Source organism: Echinops telfairi, unplaced genomic scaffold (genome assembly GCF_000313985.2).
Source record: "Echinops telfairi isolate 266 unplaced genomic scaffold, ASM31398v2 ScPeMD7_9;HRSCAF=40, whole genome shotgun sequence".
In the NCBI taxonomy this organism is placed as follows: Eukaryota; Metazoa; Chordata; class Mammalia; order Afrosoricida; family Tenrecidae; genus Echinops; species Echinops telfairi.
In genome coordinates this window covers 15,128,185-15,133,697 of record NW_022103906.1, presented here as the reverse complement: position 1 = coordinate 15,133,697, position 5,513 = coordinate 15,128,185, and the positions used below count along the sequence as shown (strand labels likewise).

General features: G+C 39.2%; 1 protein-coding gene across 1 annotated transcript in view; it reads right to left on the bottom strand.

The window, feature by feature from the left end:
• The window catches only part of KIF13B (kinesin family member 13B), a 268,551-nt gene that overhangs the window by 224,674 nt on the left and 38,364 nt on the right, over nt 1–5,513 (bottom strand). The window lies entirely within an intron of this gene.

Below are 5,513 nucleotides of genomic sequence, written 5' to 3'. Positions count from 1 at the left end.
ATCTGACGTCTCGCCTCACCCACCCCTCTGCTATCCGTCCCCCAGGGAGGAAGTCACATATAGTTCCCCGTAATCGGTTCCCTCTTTCCAACCCACTCTCTTTTTTGATTAGGACAATGGAATTAAGAAAGCGAGGCTTCAAGAGTCCATGCAAACCTTCTTCTCCAGACTGTCTACGCCTCAAAGTGAAGAAGTTAAACTATTTCACCACCATCCAATCTCCAAGAAACCATCATTTTCTTCTTTACAGTGTTCAATTGTTCAAATTCAACAATAGAATTGTTGCAAATTTGAATCTGCAAAGCCTAACTTGACAAAGCCCACAAAAGAATTCCAAGTCTCTAATTTTTGTTAAGCCTATACACATTCAGCTAAAAATGCCTATCAGAATTAATAAAGATTCTTCTAATTATTAGCTTGATGATACTTGATACACAGTTGATGTGGGTTGCAACTCCTTCGGCAGTCAAATGACCCTTTCACAGGGTTGCCTAAGACCATCGGAAAACACATATTTCCTATGGTCTTAGGAACCAGGACACCACTCCTCTATCTGTCTCCAGGTGGGTCCACCCACATGCAGATACACCCACAGATGAGTGCCCAGTGTGAAGACTGTTACCCACGCTACACCATGCTTCAAAATAAAATTTCATTTATTTGTCATTAGAAATAAGTATTTCACAATATATAACTACATATTGTTTTGTGATTAGTCACTCCACTTTAATTATGTTCAATTTGTAACAATGAAAATACATCCTGCCTATCAAATATTTACATTATGATTCATAACAGTAGCAAAATTACAGTTATGAAGTAGCAATGAAAATAATTTTATGGTTGGGGTCACCACAACATGAGGCGCAGTATTAAAGGGTGGAGGCATTAGGAAGGTTGAGAACCAATGCCCTAAGGTATTGTAATAGCAACTCCTTGGGTTGGATTACTTTCTCATGTCATGTGATCCCACAGCGTACTGCTATCTCAAAACTCAAAATAGCTATCTAGGTTCTTATGTGGTATATTACAAACAACTCCTACCCTAGAGATTGAGACAAAGACCCTGAATTTTAAAGGGAATGCTTAATAATCGGAAAATTTTTTAAAATTTCAATAGCAGGACTTGATATTTACCAGAACTATTTTCATAATTCACACTCACTGTCATCACGTGAAACCCAATTCACATGGAGACCCGATAGAATAGAGTAGAACTGCCCCTATGGATTTCTAAGACTGTAATTCTTTATGGGAGTAAAAGTCCCATCTTTCACTGGAGGTCTATTGATCTTGTAGTCAGCAGCTCAACATGTAACCAACGTGTAACCACTATGACTCCAGGGCTCCATTTTTATAACTACATATCTTAATCTAGCAAATCATAAACTATCTGAAAAATTTCTGCTGAATTCAAAAGTCCAGGGAAATTCCAAAGCATCTAGTTCCTAAAGCTTTAATTTGTGCTAGTTACTAACCATGAACCTTCTTGTATTAAAAAAACAAAGACAAAAAAGTTTATTCCTCACTGTTGCTGTATCAATAAAAGCAAAACAGCATGAACAAGGTAATATTTATATACCAAGTGGCAAAACATTAAAATACCATAAATTCTACAGTACAATCTATGTAATTTTTGTTCACACAAGTTTACTAATAAAGCTATAAAACAGTTCATTCATTTCAGCAACCTGCTAGCTCTGGAGCTAAAACTATAAAATCTGTATTTATTGATATTTTATTGTCTTCTATTATTAACTATGCAGTGATATGCTTTTAACCAAATATATCTTACAATCTTTGTCATTTTTAAGGGTCTCCCTGATTCACTTCCATGATTATAAATATTTTAAAGTAGTAAGTTATTTATAACATTTGCGAGTCATAGCTGTTTTGTTGGTTGTTGTTTTTTAAGGGAGGAGGCTACGGAAACTTGCAATACAAAGGGCGATGCTCTCCCATCTTATTCTGACATTATCTGGATTGGCAGGATCCCCTAGGAATAACTTCTTTATGAAATCACAACATTCCATCTACTATTCTCCAGAAGAGTAGATTCTATTTGGGCAGAATTATTAGCCTCACTCAAGTCATTTCATAGTAGAGAGAACAAACAGTCTAATGTTCAGACCATAATTACATTTTATATGACTTTCTTCCATTAAAATCTTTATTTAAATTAGTATTCATATAGAAGTGGAGAAATATGAAAAGTCATTATCTAGTATCCCTAAAGATGACTTCCACTAACAAGGAATTAGTCTAAAAATGACTTTATGTATTTCAAAGCAAATATTGTCCTTAGGCCCTTCCTTTAGTAGCATTACTCAATACATTCTAGAAGAGAAATTTATGTATGTTGGCCAAGCTCATTATTTTTGTATGTACAATGGGGTATAAAAAAGTCCAGGAAGTATTTCATTATCTTTCAAGTCCATTTTTTCACAAACTTCTGAAACTCTCTCATATTGTAAGAGCTCCAATTTATGCATCAACTAGGATCAGTATATTTGTGGCCCCACTCCAAATGGGGTGGATGTGTTTTGCTCATATTAAAAAAAAAAACCTCAAACTCACTGTCATCAAGTCTATTCAAGGTCATAGCAACCCTACAAGATACAGTAGAAATGCCCCTGTGGGGTTCCAAACTATAACTCTCTACAACAGCAGTTCTCAACCTGTGTGTCACGACCCCTTTGGAGGTCAAACAACCCTTTCACAGGGGTCACCTGATTCATAACAGTAGCAAAATTACAGTTATGAAGTAGCAATGAAAAATATTTTATGGTTGGGGTATCACCACAACATAGGAACTATATTAAAGGGTCATGGCATTAAGAAGGTTGAGAACCACAGCTCTACAAGAACAGAAAGGCTTATTTTCAGTGACTGGTGGTTTTGAACTACTGACCCAGTAGATAGCAGCCCAACACATAACCCACTATGCCACCAGGGCTCCTTTTACTTACTCAATTGCTCGTATTAGCTACAAATTAATTAGCAAATTATCTTTAATAAATGGATATCTTAAATGAAGCAAGACCCTTATCTCACTCCATGCACAAGAATAAACAAACTCAAGGTGGATCACAGACCTCAAGGTAAAACCCCAAACTATTAGGGTCATCAATGAGGGAATTGGGACCAACCTGAGAACTTTGGCTCAGGGAATACACAGGCTATCACAAATAGGGAAGGACACAAATACAGATGAGACACAAATTGGCAAGTGGGATAAACTGAAGATAAAACACCTGTGTACATCGAAAGAATTCACCAAGAGAGTAATAAGAGAGCCCACCGACTGGGAAAACATCTTTAGCAATGACACATCAGACAAAGGCCTTATTACTAAAATCTACAATACTCTACTAGCTTCCAAAAAAGAAAAAAAACTAATTTCCCACTGAGGAGGTGAGCAAAGGACCTGAACAGAAATTTCACAAGGGCAGAAACCTGAATGACCCATAACCATATGAGAAAATGTTCCCCATCATTAGCCATAAGAGAAATGCAAATTAAAACAATGAGATACCACCTAACACCCTCAAAGATAATCCAATTCAAAAAATCAGAAATCAACACGTGTTGGAGAGAAACAAGAGTGGTGAGATAGGAACTCTCATCCACTGCTGGTGGACCTGTAGATATGTATAGCCACTATGGAAATCGATTTAGAGATATCTAAAACAGATAGAAATTGAGCTACCATATGACCCAGCAATCTCCCTACTGGGCATATAACCAGAAGAGGCAAGAAGCAAACCACGGCCAGACAGCTGTGCTCCAATATTCATCGCAGCACAGTTACCAATTGCAAGGTGTTGTAAACAACCCAAGTTTCCATCAATGTACGAATAGATTAAAAAACTGTGGTACATACATACAATGGAGTACTACGGACCCCTAAAAAGCATTGATGAACGCATGAAGCACATCGCCGCATGGGAAGAACTGGAGGAAATTATGTTAAGCGAAGTAAGTCAAGCACAAAAGGACAAGTATAGCAAGAGTCCGCTGAGATAAGGTTAAAAAGAAAAATGGAAAAGGGGAATAGGGAAAAAGCTACTGTAGACAAACATTCCTGGGGTGAGGGCCAGACCAAATCCAGGGATACATATGGTAGCCAACTAAAAAGGAGGGGGAAATTTTTTTTTTTAAAGGACATGGGTAGTGGGAGAACAGGGCACTAACCCACCCAAGGGGAGGGTATTATTTATGTTTGCACAAGGAGAGAGGGACGAGACTTCAACCCAGTGCTCAGAGATGTGAATGCAACATATTGGCACGAAGCAGGGAACCAATAGAGAGGTCTGAGGGTCCAGCCCCAATCCCAACTATGTGGACAGTACCCCCTGACCCCAGAAGAATTTACTTCAGAGGACAGCACTGAAGCTACAGCTCTGGGAGAGGGACATGTCTGATCAAAACACACAGGAACAAATGAAGGGGAAGGAAGAAAGAGTAGGGCACATCCTGTCCCACCAAGCCTAAAGGATGCTATCCCTGCTCAGAGCAGTCAATGCATAGAGAGGACCATATGGCCGGCCCCACTACAAGACACGACATCCTCAATGGCCCATAGCCCTATAGGGGACAAAACTGGAGACACAGTGAGAGAATTGTGCCCAATCTGACCCCACCACACAGAGGTAAAACACTAAGGGAGTGCAACAGAACAGCAAGGGGAGCAGAGCAAGGAAGTGCCAAGAGAATATACCAACAACAGACTTTGGGGCAAGGGCGTGGCACCCCATCAGACTCAATCAGAAAACACTCCTAAAGGTCAACAAACAGACAGGCTTTTCTCTTTTTGTTGTCATTGGTTTTTTTGTTGTTGTTTTTCTTTTGTTCTGCCTTGTTTTTCGTGCATATTGTTATCTCTGCAGGTCTATCTAGATAAGATAGGTGGGATAAACGATCTGGAGGAGAAAACAACTGGATGGTTGGGGGGGTGGATATAGGAGAGGAAGAGGTAGGGGAAAGGAAGTGGGTGTTAACAAACCCAGGAACAAGGGATCAACAAGTGATCCAAAATTGATGGCGAGGAGGGTGTAGGAGGCCTGGTAGGGGTTGATCAAGGGCAATTTAACTGAGAGGAATTACTGAAGCACAAATGAAGACTGAGCATGATAGTGGGACAAGAGGAAAGGAAAAGGAAAAAGAGAAAAGAACTAGAGGCAAAGGGCATTGATAGAGGTCTAAATACAAGTATGTACATATGCAAATATATTTATATATGATGATGGGGAAACGGATCTATGTGAACATATTTATAGGTTTAGTGTTAAGGTAGCAGATGGACATTGGGCCTCTACTCAAGTACTCCCTCAATGCAAGAAAACTTTGTTCTATTGACCTGGCATTCCATGATGCTCACCTTCCCTGCATGATCGCTGAAAACAAAACGGGGGCATAAGCAAAAGTGATGAAGAAAGCTGATGGTGCCCGACTATCAAAAGATATAGCATCTGGGTTATTAAAGGCTTGAAGATAAACAAGTGGCCATCTAG